Genomic DNA, 24,324 nt, shown 5'->3' on the forward strand with positions numbered 1-24,324 from the left:
GTCTGTCATGTTATTTAGAGAGAAGTAATCCTGTAAAAAAAAGCATTTTGTAAAAAAAAAAAAAAGTATTGTAAATAGTCTGATATTCTGTGACTCATTATTTTCATGTTAGAGTTTGTACATACTGATTCAGTAATAAAGTATCCTTACACCTGCCCGGTGGACTAGACTCATTTATTAAAAAAAAAAAAAAAAAAAAAAACCACACTTTTGTTTTTCCATTTTTTTCCCATGTTCCCAGCAAGAGTCAAAAAGTCAGTATGAATGGAATTTGAGGTGTGGCAAACGTACTTCATCCTAATGAAAGTATTCTGGGGCCTGGCGATGACACTTGAGATTTCTTTCATAGTATTTACTTACGGCTGTTATTGCTGATGGCTTTGGTGGCATTTTTTGTCAATAGTCTACAATTCAAAGTGTCCCCCTCCCCCATGCATGCATACAAGGCTAGAGGTACGAACTTCTCTTAGTCCTCGTCCCTGCCTCTGTGGTTTCCAACACCATGCACTGTATTCAGAGCTCCCCGTTTCCAGCATCCAAGGACAATTGTGAGCCTTTCCTGTACTTCCCACTGGGACATCAGCATATCTATCTGCTCTGAATGAGCCAAATGCCACCACATAAAGAGTGAGGAATAGCGTGGTGTTCTCCAGGGGAACCTCAATCTTCTCCTTCCTCCATAAAATCACCCACTTGATTTATACATTCATTCGACAAACATTCCCTCAGTTTCTGCTGTGTACCTGGTCCTGTTCTAGAGGTGGGACATTGCCTACAAAAGGAAAGCTCCCCGTTTGCTTTCTTCCTCAAAGTAGGCAGAGGCGTGATAGATAAGATAGGACAATAAATGAACAGCAAATAATAATAAATGGAAATGCTCAGAGGTGGGGAGCTGAGACGCTGTGGGATGCAGGGAGAGAGAGGCCAGGATAGGAAGTTCAAGGTCTCGCGAATATTTTTAAAGATCAACCTGGCGGCCATGGGCAGAAGAGCTGGTGTGAAGAAAAATAAAGGGGCAGATCAGGCCGAAGACGTGGCCTTTGTCCTGGCAAAGACGGGATTGCGGATTAAAATGCAACGGTCACAGATGTGCAGGGAAGCCAACAGATTGGGGCCACAGTGTTTTGGAAGCCACAGTGATAAGACTCATACTGGCAGGTGAGCCCCAGACAGAAACATGTTCTGAACATCACTGCGGAATTTTCAAATCACAATGGTGACAGGTTCTTTAAAAACAATTAGCAATAACATGTACGAATCCAGACCCCAAAGGCCACATACTGTAGGACTGCATTTTTTAAATGTTTATTTTTGAGAGAGAGACAGAGAGAGAGAGAGAGAGAGAGAGAGAGAGAGAGGCCGTGAGTGGGGGAGGGGCCGAGAGAGAAGGGGACAGAGGATCTGAAGCAGGCTCCGTGCTGACAGCAGAGAGCCTGATGTGGGGCTCGAACTCATGAACTGTGAGATCATGACCTGAGCCAAGGCCGGACGCTCAACCGACCGAGCCGGCCGGGCACCCCTGTATGCCTGCATTTTTATCAGACGTCTGGACTGGGGAAGTCCCCATGCAGAAGGCAGATGGGTGGTCGCCAGGAGCTCGGGGTGGGGGCATGCCAGTGACTGCTCCACAGGCACAGGACCTCCCTCTGGAGTTAATGGAAATGCTCTGTACCTACAGGATATGGTTGCACAACATTGCGAATGTACCAAATGCTACTGGGTTGCACACTTTTAACACTTTGTGTTTACATGACTCTTACTTCGATAGAAAACAAATGTTAGCAATCCTAATATAGATACATCTGTATCCCTAATATATTTACCTATATGCACAGGTATACGTCATGGTGAAGAGGCTGCATGTCTGAGAAACCGGTCTTGTTCAGTGAAACTAAATTTAACTGTAATTAAAATGTATAGATTTGAAAAGTCATTTCATGGACTAACAGTAATCCAGGTGCATATCCATGGTCTACAAGTAGCTTTGAGAAAGAAAAAAAAAAAAAAAAGGAAACTGAAATTCATTATCTACAACAGTAAACGCTGCCCAAAGTAGGGAAGTTTCCAGTCTCAGATTACTGTAACACGTAAAGATTGAGTTTTGAATGATCGCCCCTGGTTATTAGCATGACCCTGGGTCAGTGGCTCTCAGAACTGGCTGCCTACTTGAATCCCCTGGGAGGCTTTGAAGAAGGCCAGTGTCTTCTGGTACCTTCAGACGTGGAGTGACGTGTGGACAACAGAGCTGTTTGAAAGCTAATTCCCCAGCTAATTCTCGTATGTGCCTGATGTGGAGAACCGCTCTTCCAGACGATGGGAAGATACGAATGAACGACAAATGGTATAGACATTCCCGCTCGCAAAGCTGAAGGAGTACAGAGTCCTACCGTAGCATACAATTGGATTGCACCGGAGTGAAGTTTTCTGACCACACTTTATGCTTCACTGAATCATATGCGAAGACAGACACACAGACACTGAGTACACATGCAGATAGTCCCACGTGTAGACAGACGCAGGTATACCTAGAGATAGCCCAGTCTTCTCTTGGTACCTGGGGATTTACTGTGGCACATACTGATACAACATATAGGTGGTCAGACACAGCTCGGATATTCTAATGTGCCGTTAGTGGAAATTATAATCTTTTCTGGCCTGGTGAAACAGCTTTCAGAGAGGCAGCTTGTAGTGATTTACATGTAGTCAAAGACAGCCAATTAGAACCGATCTGTCCGTGAACTTCCAGCCCCAGACTGTGTGCAATCCAAAACTGATTCTGATTGACCTCTTTGTCCTAGATATCTCCTTCCTCATCTCAAACGACAGCCCATCAAAAGCAATTGGCTGCATCACGAATAATGGAAACCATTCCTCATGCCTTCCTTGAGTGCACCCTCTGGGTATTGCGCTGGGTCGATCATAAGGCCCTCTCTGTAGTTTACAAGGGAAACAGCTAATAGAATTAACCCCTACAGCTAACATTTACTGAGGGCGCAGTAACAGTGAGGCACTTGGCTAAGTGTGCTATCTGCATGAGTTCATTCATTTCTTCAATCATCCTAAGGGGATGGCAGCATGTTAAAGCTGAGGAAAGTGAGATACAAGTTAAGTCAGCTCCAGATCAGGTAGCTAGTGAGTTACAAAGTCTGAAAATGAACCTGGGCCATGAGTATCAGGCCACTAGACTCTTCTGCCTGTCAGCCTGTCCTCCATAAGCTCAAGTTACAAAAGGTACTGTGTACAGCATGGCAGAAAGGAGGATCCTAGGCTCCCCTCGTCCTACAGCTATAATCATATGAATGCACCCATATGAGTGTAAATAAGCCAGGAAATGACCCAAGACTCTCCACAACTAAATGTAGAAAAGAGGCCGTGTTGAGAATAGGAAGGGCAGAGACGTGTTCGGGAACCAAACACCTGCAGGACTGTCTGAGGGAGGGAGGGACACTGCGGGTACAGAGAAGGGAGAGGAGGAGAAACCAGAGCAGGCACTCCCCAGCTCTGGGGACCCACATGGGGAAAACAAATACCCATAATGTTTGGCTTTGAAAACCAGAGGCACGTGACTTCTAAGTTCTAACAATCCTGGGGCTTAACACCTAGAATTTTAAACATCACCAGGCTCGGCTCTGGGAGAGCCAGAGGGTGAGAGGAAACTCAGTCTTTGCCCATCAAGTGGCAGCATAACAAAGAACTGTTGAGGTACAACATAGAAGCAACGGTTTGAACAACAACTGGGGTATATGGGAGGGAGATGTGTTGACTAATCTAGGAGCACAGGATAGAAGGGCACAAATCCTCAGGAGACTTCTTCAAGAACTAAAGAGCTGGTGGGCACCATTCCCACCACCAAACCAGCCCTACAATAAATGTTAAAGGCATAGTTTTGAATGGAAAGGAAAGACCATAAGCAGGAGTAAGGAAAGGAGGAGCACGGAAGCAGTTAAAGTAAGTATATCTATAAAAATCAATCAAGGGATTCACAAAATAAAAGGATGTAAAGTGTGATACCATATACATAAAACGTGTGTCACGGGGGAGAGGAGTAAAGAATGGGTACAAATGGGGGCGCCTGGGTGGCTCAGTCGGTTGGGCGTCCGACTTTGACTCAGGTCACGATCTCACGGTCCGTGGTTTCAAGCCCCGCATTGGGCTCTGTGCTGACGGCTCAGAGCCTGGTGTCTGCTTCGGATTCTGTGTCTCCCTCTCTCTGTCCCTCCCCCACCAGTGTGCGCTCTCTCTCTCTCTCTCTCTCTCAAAGGTAAATAAACATTAAACATTTTAAAAAAGGGTATAGGGGCATCTGGGTGGCTCAGTCTGTTAAGCGTCTGACTTCAGCGCAGGTCATGATCTCACAGTTCATGGGTTTGAGCCCCGCATCGGGCTCCATGCTGACAGCTCAGAGCCTGAAGCCTGCTTCAGATTCTGTGTCTCCTTCTCTCTCTGCCCTTCCCCTGCTCTCTCTCTCTCAAATATAAATAAACATTTTTTAAAAATTATTTAAAAAATGGTACAGGGGTGTCTGGGTGGCTCAGTTGATGGGAGTGTCTAACTTCGGCTCAGGCCATGATCTTGCAGTCTGTGAGTTCGAGCCCCATGTCGGGCTCTGTGCTGACAGCTCAGAGCCTGGAGCTTGCTTCGGATTCTGTGTCTCCCTCTCTCTCTGCCCCTCCCCCACTCATGCTCTGTCTCTCTGTCAAAAATAAAAATAAACATTAAAAAATGGTACGAACATAACCAACTACCTACAAAATATATACTGCTATATGCATAAGATGTTATATGCAAACCTAATGTAACCACAAATCAAAAATCAGTAACAGATATGTAAAAAATAGAGAAGGGAATCCAAGTATGTCACTAAAGAAAGCCAAGTAACTGAGAACAGAGCAAGAGAAGAGAGGAACAGAGAAGAACCAGAAAAACCATACAGCGAGTAGCAAAATGACAATAAATACATAGCTATCAATAAATACTTTGAATGTAAAGAGACTACATGCTCCCATCAAATGATACAGGATGGCGGAATGGATAAAAAAAAAAATCCATCTACATGCTGCCTACAAAAAACTCATTTCAGACCTAAGGACACATGAAGACAGAAAGTGAAGTGATGGAAAAGCATTTATCACGCAAATGGAAGTGATACGAAAGCCTGAGTACCAATGCTTATATGGACAAAATAGAGTTTGAAACAGACTGTAACAAGAAACAAAGAAAGACACTCTCTAATCATAAAGAGGACAATCCAACAAGATATAACAATTGCAAATATTTATGCACCCATCATAAAAGCATCCAAATACATAAAACACCTAAAAACAAACATAAATACCCCACTTATGTCTATGGATACATCATCCAAACAGAAAATCAACAAGAAAACAGTAGCTTTGAATGATACACTGGACCAGAAGGATCTGATATATTCAAAACATTCCATCTTAAAACAGCAGAAGACACATTCTTTTGAAGAACACTTGGAATATTATCCAGAAAAGATCACATGTCAAGCCACAAAACAAGTGTCAACAAAATAAAAATAGCTAAAGTCACGTCATATATTGTTTCTGACCATAATGCCATGAAACTAGAAATCAACCACAGTAGAAAATCTGGAAAGAACCCAAACACATGGAGGTTAAATCAGATGTTACTAAATGATGAATGGATCAACCAGGAAATCAAAGAGGGGGGAAAAAAAAACCACAGGCAGACAAAATGAAACGGTCAAAAATCTTTGGGGTGCAGCAAAAGGTAATCCAGGAGGGAAGTTTATAGCGATATAAGTCTACCTCAAGAAGCAAGAAAAATCATAAAGAAACAACCTAAACTTACAACTAAATAAGCTATACAAAGAACAAAGAAAACCCAAAAACAGTAGAAGGAAGGAAACAATAAAGATTACAGCAGAAAGAAACAAAATAGAAACTAAAAAACCCAAAAGAACAGATCAATGAAACCAGGAACTGGCTGTTTGAACAGATCGACAAAACTGATAAACCTTTAGCCACATTCATCAAAATATAAATAAATGAGTAAATGAATAAAGAGGGAGAGAGGATTCAAGTAAAATCAGAGGTTAAAGAGGAGAAATAAGCAACCAACAGCGTAGAAATACAAAGGATTTATAAGAGAATATTATAAAATATTATATGCCAACAAATTGGACAGCCTAGAACAAATGGATAAATTCTTTGAAACATATATCTCCCACAACTGACTCAGAAAGATATAGATATGTAAGTGAGAAACCAGTGAATTCTACTCCTGAAACCAATATTGCATTGTATATTAAGTAAAATTTAAATGTAAAAAAATGTTCATAAAAATATATTTAAAAAGAAATATATCATTCGAACAGCCTGATTGCCAGAAATGAAATTGAATCAGTAATCAAAAAAGCTCCCAAGATGACCCTAATATAACGATGTATGTTAACTATACTGAAATAAAAAAAAAAAAAATTAAAACCTCCCAAGAACCAAAAGTCCAGGAGCAGGTAGCTTCACAGAGAAATTCTACCAAACTATTCTTTGCAAGCTATGCCAAAAAATAGAAGAGAAAGGAGACCTTCCAAATTCATTCTCTAAGGCCAGCATTACCTTGATATCAAAACCAGATAAAAACACCATAAAAAAAGGGAACCACAGGCTAATGTCTCTGATAAACATGTGCAAACATCCTCAACAAAACAGTAGCAGAAAAATCCAACAATACATTAAAAAATTTATTCACTGTGGCCAAGTGGGATTTATTCCTGGGATGCAAGGAAGGTTCAATATTCGCAAATTAATCAATGTGATAACATCACATCTCTCAACAAGAGAAAGAATAAAAACCATATGATCATTTCAATAGATACAAAAAAAGCACTTGGCAGAGTAGAACATCCATTCATGATAAAAACCCTCAACAAAGTAGATTTAGAGGGACTACACTTCAACATAATAAAGGGCATCTGTGAAAAATCAACAGCTAACATCATGCTCAGTGGTGAAAAAATTTCAGCTTTCCCCTAAGATCCAGAACAACACAAGGATGTCCACTCCCACCACTTCTATTCAGCGCAGTACTGGAGGTTCTAGCCATAGAAATCAGAAAAGGAAAAGAAAGAAAATGTATCCAGGTTAGAGGAAGAAGTAGAACTTTCCCTATTTGCAGATGACATGACATTATATGGAGAAAACACTAAAGACTAGTAGGAGTAACAAAGGAATTCAGTAAGGTTGTATGATACAATATCGATACACAGAAATCCGTTTCATACAGGAACCCTCTTGCACTGTTGGTGGGAATGCAAACTGGTGCAGCCGCTCTGGAAAACAGTGTGGAGGTTCCTCAAAAAATTAAAAATAGATCTGTCCTATGACCCAGAAATAGCACTGCTAGGAATTTACCCAAGGGATACAGGAGTGCTGATGCATAGGGGCAGTTGTTTCTCAATATTTAGAGCAGCACTTTAAACAATAGAAAAATTATGGAAAGAGCCTTAATGTCCATCAACTGATGAACGGATAAAGAAGATGTGGTTTATATATACAATGGAATACTACTTGGCAATGAGAAAGAATGAACTCTGGCCATTTGCAGCAATGGAACTGGAGGGTATTATGCTAAGTGAAATATGTCAGGCAGAGAAAGATACCATAGGTTTTCTCTCATATGTGGATCTTGAGAAATTTAACAGAAGGCCATGGGGGAGGGGGAGGGGAAAAAACAGGTTCAAACAGAGAGGGAGGCAAACCATAAGAGACTCTTAAATACAGAGAACAAACTGAGGGTTGATGGGGGTGGGGGAGAGGGGAAAATGAGTGATGGGCATTGAAAAGGGGACTTGTTGGGATGAGCACTGGGTGTTGGATGTTAGCGATGCACCATGGGAATCTACCTCCAAAACCAAGAGCACACTGTATATACTGTATCTTAGTCAACTCGACAATAAATTAAAAAAAAATCCATTTCATTTGTGTATACTAACAATGAAGTAGCAGAAAGAGAAATTAAGAAAACAGTCCCATTTACAATTGCACCAAAAATGTAAACATCTAGGAGTAAACTTAACCAAAGAGGTGAAAGACCTATACTCTGAAAACTATAAAACTTTGATAAAAGAAACTGAAGACAGCACAAACAAATGGAAAGATACTCCATGGTCACAGATTGGAAGACAAAGATTGTTAAAATTTCCATACCACCTAAAGCAATCTACAGATTTAACACAGTCTCTATCAAAATACCAGCTGCCTCTTTCACAGAGTTACAACAAATCCTCCTAGAAACAGCCAGAGCAATCTTCAAAAATAAGAACCGGAGGAATGACAATCCCATATTTCAAGATACACTACAAAGCTGTAGTAATCAAAACAGTATGGCACTAACACAAAGACAGACATGCAGATCAGTAGAACAGATGACATAGGCTGTAGCAACATTTTTCTAGATATGTTTCCTGAGGCAAGGGAAACAAAATGAAAAATAAGCCATTTGGACTACCTCAGAATAAAAAGCTTCTCCACAGGAAAGGAAACCATCAACAAAACTAAAAGACAACCTACTGAATGGGAGGAGATATTTGCAAGTGATATATCCAGTAAAGGGTTAGTATCCAAAATATATAAATAACATATAAGTGAACATCAAAATGCCCCAAATAATCCAATTAAAAAATGGGCAGAAGACAAGAACAGACATTTCCTCAAAGAAAACATACAGATGGCCAACAGACACATGAAAAGATGCTCAATATCATTCATCATCAAGGAAATGCAAATCAAAACCATGAAGAGATATCACCTCACACCTGTCAGAATAGCTAAAATCAGGAACACAGGAAACAACAGGTGTTGGCAAGGATCTGGAGAAAAAAGAAGTCTTGTGCACTGTTGATGGGAATGTAAACTGGTGCAATCACTTTGGAAAACAGTACGGAGGTCCCTCAAAAAATTAAAAATAGAACTACCCTATGACCCAGTAATTGCACTAATGGGTTATCTACCAAAAAAAAAACCAACCCTACAAAAACACTAATTTGAAAAGGTATATGCACCCCTATGTTTAATGTAGCATTATTTACAGTGGCTAAATTATGGAAGCAGCCCAAGTGTCCACTGAATGGATAAAGAAGATGGGGTATTTTTATACAATGAGATGTTACTCAACCATCAAAAATAATGAAATGTTGCCATTTACAATGACACAGGTGGGTCCAATGCTGAGTGAAATAAGTCACCCAGAGAAAGGCAACTACCACGTGATTTCACACCTATCTAGAGTTTGGAAAATAGAATGAATCAACAAAGAAAGGCAAGCCAAACAGACTCTTAACTCTAGAGAACAAACTGGTGGTTACCGGAGGGGAGGTGGGTGGGGGATGGGTTCACATGGTGATGGAGAGTAAGAGCACACTTATCGTGATGAGCACTGAGCAATGTATAGAATTGTTGAATCACTACATTGTGCACTTAAAACTAATATAACCCTGTATCTTAACTAGACTGTAATTGCAATTTTTTAAAAAGGGACTAGGTAGCCTGTAAGTAAGCACATGATGTTATGTGCGTGTGTGAAATACTATGCATATATGTATGAAATGTATACGATTCTGAATGTATGCGATAGTAAATACGTTTATGTATACATGGAGATCAAGTCAAATGTCAATGTGACTTGATACATAGAAGGGTTTGTGTGTGTTTCCTGTTTTGTTTTTGGTTTTGGAGTTACACCTGACGGATTCCATCAGATCTTCATGGTGGAATGTTTTAAGAGCTTCCGAATTGATTCTTTTTAAATTTTTTTTTCAACGTTTTTTATTTATTTTTGGGACAGAGAGAGACAGAGTATGAACAGGGGAGGGGCAGAGAGAGAGGGAGACACAGAATCGGAAGCAGGCTCCAGGCTCTGAGCCATCAGCCCAGAGCCCGACGCGGGGCTCGAACTCACGGACCGCGAGATTGTGACCTGGCTGAAGTCGGACGCTTAACCGACTGCGCCACCCAGGCGCCCCCCGAATTGATTCTAATATGCAGCCACAGCGACTACCACTGCCTTACAGGGTTATCCAAACTTCGGTGCTGAACCGATCACTTCTGCAACGTGATTGCAACCTAGCTTTTCTTGAACTGCCACTTGGGTGTGCCGACTGGCCTGTATATTAATCACAATATGGGTAAAGTTTAAGTTCTCCTACAAAATCTTTCCCTTTTTCCTTTCCTCCCTCCCTTAACCAGACAGGACAGAAATCTTAATTGTTTTATTATTTTACATGGAAAATTATCCTTGCTTTTTTAGTTCTGAGTGCATTTGTGAACCTTCAGGAGGCATACTTTTAAGGACTTAGTCAAGACTTGAATGAAAGTACAGTATTTGTGTAGTCTTCTCTTTTGTTAGCAATGATGCACCACGTTGGGGTTGGCAAATATTTGCATGGTCCCCCCTTGTCATCATTTCCTGTCAAGTGGCCAATCTGATGGTAAATTTAGAAGTCTCGGCTGGAGGTCTTCTGAACTAAAAAGCTCCTTTTGCAGGCTGGGTATGACTACACATTCTGGTTTGGAATATAAATGCTGAGGTTTGTGTGTTTGGCTCAGTACCAGCTTGCTGAGTATTCAGTATCTGCTAAGTCAGACTGTAAGGTGAAGGTGCATGTTTGTGAACATTTTACGGGGGTGAATGCTTCCCAATTTTTTTTTTACTGCATTTGTATAGAAATAAATTTATAGTAAACTGTGTTTATTATAAACAAATAAGTTTATTTGTATAGAAAGAAGTGTTACTGGATGAATTATGTCAAATGATCAATGTACATATCATTAAGCAATTATCTTCCTTAATTTAAAAACGGTTCATTCATTGACTGATGAGTAGATTGATGAGTATTACTGTTTGTCCACATGAAGATGGTTACAACTCTTTTCCAGCTTTGTTGTATGCAATGATTTAAGATTTAATAATGGAAGTACTTACTGGAACTCTGTTCCCAAAGGTAGTCACGCCAGAGGGAGTGGTTGATAAAAGATGTGCTAGCCTTTCCAGGACCCGTGACGCAAAGCATATTCGTGTCTCCTTTGTTATCAGAGTCACTTACAACAACACTTCCTTCGTCCAAAATGGCGGGCGTGACTCTGGTTCCAGGGTGGAGAAGATGCCAACGAGCTGTGGTTCCCTGCCAGCATCATATATCAGAGTGTCCTGTGGCTCTCTCACGGAGGCTCCCAGAAGTGTTACCAAACCGAAGCCCCGGCCAGATTCTGCTGACATGCCAGGAGAGGCAAAGGCTGGTCCCGCTGCTGCCTCCCACGTGCAGGCGGGAGCACCCCACCGCTGTGTGCACAAAGGCCACTTTGTACCTTCACTGCTGAGCGTCTACAGGTGCTGTACTGTCATCTGGGCAAATGCCAGCTTCCTCAAGGAAGGCCCGGAGCCAAAACACCAGCATTTATCCAGTTGATGACAACCCAGCACCTGTAAAAAGCAAAGGAAAACACCGGGGAGGAGTGACGGAGAACAGAGTCTCCGTCCTGCCAAGGGGCCTGGCATCTGCAGGAAGCCAACGGCACCCCGCCACGTTACGTGAGATCGGCTTAAATCAACATGCATTTCACTGTAGCGGAGCAGAGCGCATCTGAGAACCCGAAACGCGTATTTTATGGAGATGCATGGCGCTTGTCTCTGGAAAGTCTTGAAAAGGTGAACCTTTTGCATGAATGTTTTACTGCCTTAAGAAATCGTTGGCGAAGGTCGGTTTTTGTTGTGTAGCTGTTGTCTATTGCCTCCTATTCCCCCAGAACAGTTCGGACTTGGCTGCACGCAGATTTCTTGATGTCTGTCCAGATTCCAAAGGCAAGAAGTCTTTAGTCACAGAAACAAAGGCTGGGCTTTGCAGCTGGGAGGGGGCCTTGCAGCCACTTCTGGCATAAAGGAAAAGAGTTTATCTGCAGCCATAAATAAAGCTTTGTCAACCCAGGGATGCCTGCAGGAGCTGACGGCCCAGTTCAGTGATGAGCCGTTAATTAGGAATGGGGGTGGGAGCTCTGAGTGGACTATCTGATGGCAAACACACAGGGATTCCATCCTGAAGCTGGAGCCCAGTTGGGAAGGCAGACAATGGTCTGCATGCAGATGGCCTGGCGGTGTGCTCCCAGGGCCACCCAGGGTAAAGCGGAGAATTCAGTGTGGTGACCAGTGCAGGAATTCTTCCCCATGTGATGGTTTTTGTTTGTTTGTTTGTTTGTTTTTTGTTTTCTAAGAAAGTCAAATTCTGGGCGCACCTGGGTGGCTCAGTCGGTTGAAGTCCTTTGGCTCAGGTCATGATCTCACAGTTTGTGGGTTCAAGCCCTGCATCCACGATTCCATGGTCTTCCAGACCTTCCTATACAACAAATGGAATTGGAGAATACCCTGAGTTAATTCTCTCTCTCCCTCCCACCTCCCCATTCCTTTCTCTTTCTCTCCCTCTGCAGCGAAACCTTTGTGCTTGGCATGCTGTAAACTATACACAAAGATAGCCTGTGTCCTTGGTGCAACAGGCCCAGAAAACCTGAGGAGGGAGCCCGATCCTGGGAACCTGTTTTCTGCGCTGGTCCTCCTCTTGCGGGCCGCCTGCATGCTTGGTGTGAGACCCCTCTTCCCACCGCCCCAGCTGTCCTGCGGTTGAGTGCTTCTCGCACCACATTACCCCTGCCTTCTCTTCTGCTTCTCTGTTCCACAGTGTGGGTCCAGTATTGACACTGGGCCCATCCAGATGATCCGGGCTAATTTCCCTATTTTCAAGTCAGCAGAGGATCAACCTCAATTCTACCGGCAATTTTAATTCAGATGTCGACATGTCTGGGAACCACTGATCTGCTTCCCTAGTGCCTGAATTTCACGTTCTCAGAATAACACATCCACATAGTAGACGAAGACAGACTCAATATAAAATTTCCCATTTTCTACCCCCTGACTCCTCAGCTTCCGGGAGCCGCTCATTACTGACATTTTCAGCTTCCCACTGTATCCTTCCCTCCAGGCTTCTACGGAGTGAAGCCTTTTTATGAAAACTCAATCAAACCACACACATTGTTCTCCAACGTGCCTTCTCATCTATTAACGTCTTATTGATCTTTCCATGCCCATGCACATAAATCTAGACATTCTTTGTAATTAGAATGTCACTGATTGGAAAACCATAAATTGTATAACCTTTTTCCTACGGATGGAGTTTGAGGGTTGGTTTTCCCCAAATTTGTCATTATATTCTTGTTCATGTATAAGTCCTTGTACTTCTATCTGTGTTCATGTGTAGATCCCCACCCTGTAATTTGTGTGTGTGTCTTACTATTTAACTTTACATTTAAATATAAATGTATTTTTAAATTATAAATTTACTTAAATGTATATTTAAAGTTTTTTTTATTTATTTTGGACAGAGAGACAGAGCATGGGGGGGGGGGGGCAGAGAGACAGGGAGACACAGAATCCAAACCAGACTGCACAGTGTCAGGACAGAGCCCGACGCGGGGTCTTGAACCCACCAACTGTGAGATCATGACCTGAGCTGAAGTCAGACGCTTCACTGACTGAGCCACCCAGGTGCCCCTAAACCTATGTTTAAATATGAACATGAGTACATATATCTCCTTGTACGTATATCTGTAGGTACACCTGTAGGTATTATTGGAACATTTAAAACAGATTCCAGAATATGTAATTTATTTCAGAAGCTGATAGTCATAGCACAATTTTCTGTGTCACCCCATTTCCCCACCTGTTTGTCAACACTGTCTACGATAATGCTTTCAGAATGTGAATATGTTGGTTAAGAAATAATATCTAATGTTGCTTTCATTTGATATCCTCTCTTACCAGAGAGCTCTAGCAATTTTGGATCTGCTCACTGGCCACTCGTTATTGTTAATGTCCAGTGGCTCCACCTGCCAACTTTTTTTTTTCCCCTTTACAATTTTTTATTTAAAAATAGAGGAACAAAACCTGGCAGTGTCAGAGTGACTCCTGCCCCAGGGAGAGGGGAAGGTAACCACACACATCAGTCTGAATGTGGCCTTAGGAGTGGGCTGGGGGCAGACCTCCGGCCTGACTCTAGTCTCTGCTCACCAGCAAAAACTTCTCTGGGAACAACACAGGGAAAGTATCTTGCATTCTGTGCTACTGCATCTCTAGCAAACACCTGGTCTGACTCACTTGAGCCAAATGTGGGCCCAGACTGGCCCACAAATAACACACGGACCAAACTGCCCACAACGGGTAGAGAGCCATTGCAGACGACTGCACTGAAGGGAAAAGTGGCTCAGCCATGATAGTAGGGTGCATTCAAAATGCATAGGAGACACCCCAGAAGTGTCAGGTCCTGGTGAACAGAGGACACTATACTGCACAGCCCTATAGGACTTCTTTTTCATATGGACACTACTTTCAAGAGCAGGATATGTGGCTGACTTACCTAACACATAGAAACAGAGAGTTACACAAAATGAGGAGACAGAGGAATATGTCCCAGATGAAAGAATAGGACAAAATCACAGCAAGGGAGATAAACAGATGTGAGCAATACACCCGATAGAGAATTTAAGTTATGGTAAAATACTCACTGGACTTGAGAAAAGAGTGGAGGCTCTCAGTGAGAAATTCAACAAAGAGAAAACTTAAAAAGAAAACAATCAGAGATGAAGGACTCAATAATTAAAATTAGAAATACCTGAGATGGAATAAATAGGAGACTAGAGGAAGCAGAAGAACAGATCAGTGACCTGGAGGAGAAGAGTGGTGGAAAGCAATCAGGCTGAGCAGGAGAAATAAATATGAGTTATAAAAAATGAGAACTGACTTAGGGAACTCAGTGACAACATCAAGCATAATAGTACCGACATTATAGGGATCACCGAAGAAGAGCAAGAAAAGGTGGCAGAGTTATTATTATTTGAAGAAACAATATCTGGAAACTTCCTAAATCTGGGGAAGGAAACAGAAATCCAGATCCAGGAGGCACAGACAGCCCCCAACAAAATCAACCCAAGGAGGTCCACACCAAGACATACAGTAATTAAAATGGCAAAGAGTAGTGATAAGGATAACATTTTTAAAGCATCAAAAGAAAAGAAAACACTTACATACAAAGTAAATCTGATAAGGCTATGAGCAGATTTTTCAGCAGAAACTTTGCAGGCTAGAAGGCAGTGGCATGATAAATGCAAAGTGCTGAAAGAAAAAACCTGCAACCAACAATACCCTATCCAACAAGGCTGTCATTCAGGATAGAGGGGGAGATAAAGAGTTTCTCAGACAAACAAAAGTTAAAATAGTTCATCCACTAAACCAGACTTACAAGAAATTTTAAAGGGGACTCTTTGAGTGGAAAGGAAAAAACATGAGTAGGAGTAAAAAAAAAGGAGGAAGCACAAAAGCAATAAAATTGATAAGTATATTGATAAAAATCAGTCAAGGAATTCACAAAATAAAAAGGTGCAAAGTATGACCCCATATACCAAAAACAAGGTGGGGAGAGGGGTAAAGAATGGGTTCAAACTGAAGCAACCATCAGCCACAGCAAACAGACAACACAAAGAAATAAAAGGAATTCAGATTGGCAAGGATGAAGTCACTATTTGCAGACAACACGATACTCTATGCAGAAAACCCGAAAGACTCCATAAAAAAATGCTAGAACTGATACATAAATTCAGGTAAGTCACAGTATACAAAATCAACATACAGAAATCTTTTGCATTTCTATACACCAATAATAAAGAACCAGAAGGAGAAATTAAGAAAACATCCCATCTACAACTGCATCAAACATGTAAAATACCCAGGAGTAAATTTAACCAGGAGGTCAAAGACTTGTACTCTGAAAAGTTTGCAACACTGATGAAAGAAATTGAAGACACAAACACATGGAAAGACATTCCATGCTCATGGATTGGAAGAACAAATATTGTTAAAATTTCCATATTACCCAAAGTGATCTACAGACCTAATGCAACCCCTATTTAAATACCACCAGAATTTTTCATGGAACTAAAACAAGCAATCCTAAAATCTGTATGGAAACACAAAAGACCCTAAGTAGCCAAAGCAATCGTGAGAAAGAAGAACAAAACTTGGAGGTATCACAGTCCCAGCTGTTAAGATACGTTGCAAAGCTGTAGTCATCACAACAGTATGGTATGGGCAAAAAAACAGACACAAAGATCTGTGGAACAGAAGAGAGAGCCTAGAAATAAACCCACCAGTATACAGTCAATTCATCTTCAACAAAGAAGGCAAGAGTATACAATGGTAAAAGGACAGTCTCTTTGACAAATGGTGTTGGGTAAACAGAACCGCTACATGCAAAAGAATGAACTGGACCACTTTCTTACATCAGACATAAAAAATAGACTCAAAATGGATTAAAGACCTAAATATAAGATCTGAAACTACAAAAATCCTAGAAGAGGGCATAGGCAGTAATTTCTCTGACATCAGCTATAGCCTAATTTTTCTAGGTCTGTTTCCAGAGGCAAGGGAGACAAAAGTGAAAACAAACTGTTGGGACTACATCAAGGTAAAAAGATGCATAGCAAAGCAAGCCGTCAACAAAAGTAAAAGACAATTACTGAATGGGACAAGATATTTGCCAATAGCCTGTGTGGTAAGGGGTTAGTATCCAAAATAAAGAACTTCTACAACCAAACACCAGAAAACAAATAACCCAATTAAAAAAATAAGTAGAGGACATCAACATGCATTTCTCCAAAGACATCCAGATGGCCATCAGACACACGAAAAGATACTCAACATCACTCATCAGAGAAACAAATCAAAGCGACCACAGAATATCACCTCATACCTGTCAGACGGCTAAAATCAAAAGCAAGAAGTGTTGGTGAGGATGTGGAGAAAAAGGACCCCTCGTGCACTGTTGGCAGGAATGCAAATTGGGGCAGCCACTCTGGAAAACCGTATGAAGCTTCCTCAAAAACATACAAAATAGAAATACCAAATAATCCAGTAATTCGACCTTTGGGTATTTACCCAGGGAAAACAAAGACATTGATTTGAAAAGCTATACACACCCTATGTTTACTGAAGCATTGTTTACAATAGGCAATACATGGAAGCAGCCTAAATGCCTCACAGTAGATGAATGGACGAGGAAACTGTGGTAAGTAACAGTGGTGTCGTGGGACAGATGGTAGTTATGCCGTGGTGAACACAGCACAGTGCATAAACTTATGAAATCATCACGTTGTACACCTGAAACTCGTGCCACATTGTGTGTCAACTCTACTCAAGTAAAAAAAGATGGGCCCATTCTAACTGCCTGGGATTGGAATGGGGGTGCAGGTGAATCTCAGGTGGAGAGAGAGGATGGAGGGGTGGATGATGTATTAGGACTGAGGCTTGGGGGGGATTTTTGTAGCAGGAGTGGAGGGGAGATCTCACTGCAGACGAAGGGAGTCCCGTGTGTTTTGTTTTTGTTTTTGTTTTTTTTTTTTTTTTTTTTTTTGGTTGGACAATGTAACCAAATATCTGAAAGAGAGAGGTTTTCCTCTTTAGAAAGAGCTGTTTCTGCAGCCCCTTCCCAGTTTCACCTGAAGCAGGATGGATGTGGGTAGATGTTCTCAAATGGCTAAGGCCCATTTTTATAAAAAGCGGACACACCTTTATGTTTATACCAGTTTCCCTGTCTGATGAGGCGCACCCCCAGGGTCTGAAGCAGAGGGCATCATTAGAGGCAATTATTTTGGGGATTTCAGAAAATCTTAGAGCAGGATGTTAGCAACTGTTTCTTATACTTCACAAAAAACACCAGGAAGGCTCCTGTGAACCATAAAGTAGCAGTTTCACAGAGAGGGAATGACAGAGGAGAATGTCATCTGAAACACTGCGGGAGGTGGGCTTTGCTCTCACAGACCCCTCTCCTCAGCAAGCACAACCATGGGCTCCAATCAGTTTTTGTTCACTTACTCCCACGAGTAGGACATTTTAGAGCTTCATCTTTAGTTTGTTGGTATTTGTTACACTCTAAGTTATGGCACGCGTTACTATATTCACATTCCATTTCTTTGTAAAACCAACACAGAGGGCCACCCGGGTGGCTCGGTTGGTTCAGTGCCTGACTCTTGATTTTGGTTCAGGTGATGACCTCGCAGTGTGTGAGTTCAAGCCAGTGCGAGGCCTGCTTGGGATTCTCTGTCTCCCTCTCTCTCTGCCTGTCCTCACCTCATGTGCACGCTCTCTCTCTCTTAAAATAAATAAGCATCAAAGAAGAAAACAAACAACAACCAACACAGAAGTAGAAAAAGGATGAGGTTGGAGCACCTAGGTGGCTCAGTCGGTTGAGCATCCGACTTTCACTCAGGTCGTGATCTCACGGTTCATGAGTTCCAGCCTCGCGTCAGGCTCTGTGCTGACAGGTCGGAGCCTGGAGCCTGCTTCAGATTCTGTGTCTCCCTCTCTCTCTGCTCCTCTTCCACTTATGCTCTGTCTGTCTCTCAAAAATAAATAAACATTAAAAAAAAATGTTAAAAAAAAAGAAAAAGGATGAGGTTGACATAAATTATAAGGTAAAAGTATTTTTCCATGTATTTTTATGTGTAAGTGATGTGTATTCATTTCTATTCTCACTAAAATATGTATCATCTCTAATATCCAACTGTCTTGCTCATTATGTTGGCTTAGTAATCTAATTAGTAATTATTTCAATACATAACATATACGAGGAGAAGGTTCATAACTCACAATATTGTATGTAAATTCACATTTCAGGGGCACCTGGGTGGCTCAGTCGGTTGAGCATCTGACTTCAGCTCAGGTCATGATCTCATGGTTTGTGAGTTCAAGCCCTGCATTGGGCTCTGTGTTGACAGCTCAGAGCCTGGAGCCTGCTTCATGTTCTGTGTCTTGCTCTCTGCCCCTCCCCCCTCACACTTTGTCTCCCCCCACTCACACTTTGTCTCTCTCTCTCTCAAAAATAAGTAAACATTAAAAATTTTTTTAAAATAATGCTCTTGGTAACTTCACATCTGGTGGGTGACTGCTTCTCAGATCTCATTAGATGGTCATTGTGTGGACCTCATCATGATAAGTTTCTACTAGGATTAAACAGGAGACCCAGCTGTGCTCTTATCCAACTCTTTGGGACTTGATAGATGGATACATATATTCAATCCACAATTCTTTTACAGGAGGGTTTTAAGCTACATATCAATTTGAGGGGCTAGATTAGTTAAACCTACGTGAAATAATCGGCAAATCTACTCAACTGTGTGTATGTCACATCAGGCAAAAAGTTGGCAGTTAAGGAAAAGCCTGCTCTGGGCTCCTCCTGCTGTGCAAATTCCCAACTTGCCCTCAGGATATCTTGCATTCCAAGCCCAAGATACATCCCATCTGTCACACGAGGTGTCAACATCAAGCCAGATGTCATGGATCAATACATCTTAATCACTCTCTTAATTACTCAGGTAGATATACATGTCAGTGTAAGTTCTCATGCATTCTTCCTACATCCCAATCGGTTGTTTTATGAACCCCACCCTACACTGAGGACCGTCAGCCCAACTGGGGCTGCCTATGGGATGACCTCCAGAAGGGAATAAACACACACACACACACACACACACACACAAAACTCCTTCCACACTTTGAAGTTCACTTTGTGGATGGGAGGACATTTCCTGGGGTACCAAGAAAGGAAATACATTTTCGTAGCATTTCGTTCAGTTGAAATGCACCTGCACTATATGGACATGAGAATTATCTAGGGTGGTCCTTATTCTGGTTACGCAATGCTCCAGCCATTTATCCAAGAAATCAGCATTTCATGAATGTTTATTTAATGAATTAATAAACGTGAAATGAATCAAGGATTCACGAAGAGATAAAAGAGGTTTTTGCCTGAATTCTTACATAACCCCTACTGGGATTCCAACCTTCAAGATGGTGGCCACCAGCATCTGCCCCAGGGACCAGGAACTGTTTGGTGCTGAGGTTGATTCTGGTGGACATGTTAGGTGTCTCCTTGATATGATATTCAAACATACTATGTAGTAGCAAAAACCTTTGTTGTGTGCAGAAAGCTGTTTCCTGGTCATCTTTTTCTGTTCCGAGCTATTCAGGAGTGGCCTCCTAAGGAGGAATATTTCTTAGTGACTCTTAAGAGAGACCAATAAAGATTTAAAAATGAGAGAGACCACTGCCCTTTCCTCCCAGTGCTCCCACTGCCTCTTCACTGTGAAATTGGTACCAAGCAGCATTGGAAGGAACTTGGATTTTCTCTGTGACCCAGAACACCAGAGGAAGCAAATAAGACAGAGAACAAAAATCATCCTAATATGAATGTGGACACAGGATGTTTCTGAGGTACAGTTAAAGATCAACAGACAGACTACAGGGAAAACTAATGGGAGCTTATTGTAAATGAATTAATTTGTCTTCCCAGTCTTTTATTGTTCATAAAGTCTCAGATATATACATATTGTTTATCTATTTATCTATAAATGTGTATCTATAACTCTATATCTCTATGCCTCTCTTTATGCCTATACACCTCTATCTATCTATCTATCTATCTATCTGTCTATCTATCTCTATACAAGTACATAAACGGTCCTCTTTTAAAAAACTAAACTTGCTAAAGGATTGTTTTGACAAGCATTGATTTCCACCTTCCCGGTCTTGTATTGTTAACAACACAGCAGATACATACATCTACAATGTCTATCTACACAGACACACAGACACACACACAGAGCCTTTTAAAAAAACAAAAACAAAAAACAAAACTGAATTTGCCAGAAGATTGTTTTGATCAACATTAGAAAAAATGAAGAAGGGAGAAAATATTGGTTCCTGGAAAAATATGCCCTTTCTCCACTAGTGGCATGTTTATTTGAGTGTTATCTATATACTGCAGTAACTTATTTTGCAATTCATTGCTTAACACGAAAAGCAACCACAATAAACAATCTTGATACCTTGTTTGATTGAAAGACCCAATGTTTTCCATTTATCACTGTAAAACCAAGGACAGTTTTATAAGTTCTTTGGACGTGGTTGTTACATGTGGGAAAATCTGTCTTGAGCAGAAATAAATCCTACTTAGTTTTTCCCTGCAAGCGCTTTATTGTTTAAATATATTTGTTTTACTTTTGAAGCCATGATAGATACACACACGAGCTATCCGACAAAACACAAAGAGTGGGATTACGTGCCAAGTGAAACAGCATTTAAAAAACTCACTTTTCTTTGCTGGTTTGTATGAAAGCACAATGCCAAACATTGGTCCCATTCTCCCCCAAGATTCAGCTGAATTACAGTGGCATCATTACCAATCCATCACATAGAACCCACGTTCCTTTCACCCCTCCGTGCTCGAGAGTTTCTGCGTTAGGACAATGTCTACGTAGAGGCAGTGTCAGATTGCAGAGCGATGGTGGGCATGTGCAAGCGAGTGCTGCCAGGAGACGTGCCCTAAGGGTTGTCATCTGAGATGGACAAGGAGTCCTGCCGTGGACAAAAGCCTGCTTGTTGCAATCGCTCTATTTAAGCAATGCTTTGCAGACCAACCCATCTTATGTAACCTTCATCAAATGGGTATATGCAACGCTGAAAGACCCAGATAACTATCTAAGCGCTCTGTTGATGGAAGCCCCTTGATGTTCTGATGACCTTCCCCGGATGACTTCAGTAAATTTCATTCTGAAATCCTCGGTAAACCCCAAGCCACTGATCTATCAAGTAGAAACACAACCTGTCAAAGGCAAACTCTGGCCGCATACTGGGAAATGAGAAGTCTTTCTTGAGCGTCTTTCAAATCCTGATTTTGGCAGCATAAATTTTAGGTCTGCTATGTCTGTGAACAGATTTTTTTTCATATCCAGAACATAAAACTTACTAATGCATATAAGCTCTGTGGCAACAAAGAGCCTTCTGAGGTATCCTGATGTTTAGCAAGTTGATAGGAATCCATGCTACTCAAAGAACACGTCTGTTACACACATCGTGTGGTTTCTATCCTAGATAGCAACATGAAGCAATAATTAATCAAATGAACATCCCTTGCTACATCCTCTGCGTGCAAAGTTTAAATGTATAGTGTTAAGGACGGTCATTTCAATTACTTTTAAGAAAAAGATTTATAAATGTGATTCTATGTGCAAAAAATATAGGTCATTTTTCTGAAATCATTTGCACGTCTAGGTTTTTATACGAAACAAAAGCATTTTTAAATTTTGCTTACGTGGGGAATTTTTATTTACATTTATATTCTTTTACTTCTCTAAACTGTGCTAATTATTTATGTTGAAGCATAATGATAAAAGTTATACAATGCATTTGGAATCCTGTGGATTAAGTTTTAGAGAGAACAAATAGTATACTGAAGTACAGTGGGATATCTAACATTTCTAACATATTTTAATTGGCTGTTGGAAAAGCAGCTAGGAGGAAGAATGAATGTAGCATCTGTCAGCTTCCCTTACTAACCATGTCGTAGCCTCCCTAGTAACTAACCATGAGTAACCAGATGGCTGAACGTTAATGAAGAACTGATTCATATTTCAATATATGTCATCTGAAACATGACAGACAACTGGTTTCCTTCAGTTTTTGTTTGTTTTGTCTGTACACCTTTAAAACACTGCATCAAAAAAATTTTTTTTTTTCAGCAAGTGCTTCATGCTGTATTTCAATGTTTGGCATAGAACCATGAGATTTTTGTCATTACAACAAATCCAATCTTCTTCATGTGATCAAGTACTAACAAGCTTATCTGAAGCTATGGAAAGGACAGGACACCCAGCTGGGCTCATGTATAAGAAATATTTTTCATGTTTAGGGAATATTTCAGGCAGAAGGAGTTATTGTTTGGCTATTTTTTTAAAAAGCAGTCTTTAGGGGCGCCTGGGTGGCGCAGTCGGTTAAGCGTCCGACTTCAGCCAGGTCACGATCTCGCGGTCCGTGAGTTCGAGCCCCGCGTCGGGCTCTGGGCTGATGGCTCAGAGCCTGGAGCCTGTTTCCGATTCTGTGTCTCCCTCTCTCTCTGCCCCTCCCCTGTTCATGCTCTGTCTCTCTCTGTCCCAAAAATAAATAAACGTTGAAAAAAAAAATTAAAAAAAAGCAGTCTTTAAATAAAACACCTAGGAATAAACTTAACCAGGAGGTCAAAGACTTGTACTCTGAAAAGTATAAAACACTGATGAAAGAAACTGAAGACACAAACACATGGAAAGACATTGCATGCTCATGGATTAGAAGAACAAATATTGTTAAAATTTCCTTATTACCCAAAGCAATCGGCAGACCTAATCCAACCCCTATTAAAATACTACCAGTATTTTTCACAGAAGTAAAACAAACAATCCTAAAATCTGTATGGAAACACAAAAGACTCCAAATAGCCAAAGCAATCTTGAGAAAGAAGAACAAAACTGGAGGCATCACAATCCCAGATTTCAAGATATACTGCAAAGCTGTAGTCATCAAAACAGCATGGTATGGGCACAAAAACAGACACAAAAATCAGTGGAACAGAATAGAGAGCCCAGAAATAAACCCATGATTATATATGGTCAATTAATCTTTGACAAAGGAGGCAATGACATACAATGGTCTTGGGAAGAGTGGAGAGTTGCACAAAGAAGAATGAAACTGGACCGCTTTCTTACACCGGACACAAAAATAAAGTCAAAATGGATGAAAGACCTAAATGTAAGATCTGAAACCATAAAAATCCTAGAAGAGGGCACAGGCAGTAATTTCTCTCACATCAGCAACATTTTTCTAGATCTGTCTCCTGCAAGAGAAACAAAAGCAAAAATAAACTACTGGGACTACATCAAAATAAAAAGCTTCTGCACAGCAAAGGAAACCATCAACAAAAGTAAAAGACAATTACTGAATGGGACAAGATATTTGCAAATACCCTGTGTGATAAGGGGTTAGTACCCAAAATACATAAAGAACTTCTACAACTGAACACCAAAAAATAAAAAATAATCCAATTAAAAAATGAGCAGAGGACATGAACAGGCATGTCTCCAAAGACATCCAGATGGCCAAAGACACACGAAAGGATGCTCAACATCACTTATCATCAGGGAAATGCAAATGAAAACCATAATAAGATACCACCTCACACCTGTCAGAATGGCTAACAATAACAACACAAGAAACAACAGGTATTGGTGAGTGTATGCTGAGAAAGGGGAACCCTTTTGCATTGCTGGTAGGAATGCAAACTGGTGCAGCCACTCTGGAAAACAGTATGAAGCTTTCTCAAAAAGTTAAAACCAGAACTGCCCTACGGTCCAACAATGGCACTAGTGGGTATTTACC

General features: G+C 41.1%; 1 long non-coding RNA gene across 1 annotated transcript in view; it reads right to left on the reverse strand.

Annotated features, from left to right (window-relative positions):
• The window catches only part of LOC121020178 (uncharacterized), a 528,280-nt gene that overhangs the window by 200 nt on the left and 503,756 nt on the right, over positions 1-24,324 (reverse strand). The window lies entirely within an intron of this gene.

The sequence above is a fragment of the Herpailurus yagouaroundi genome, unplaced genomic scaffold (assembly GCF_014898765.1).
Source record: "Herpailurus yagouaroundi ecotype Mexico unplaced genomic scaffold, PumYag 248, whole genome shotgun sequence".
Lineage (NCBI taxonomy): Eukaryota > Metazoa > Chordata > Mammalia > Carnivora > Felidae > Herpailurus > Herpailurus yagouaroundi.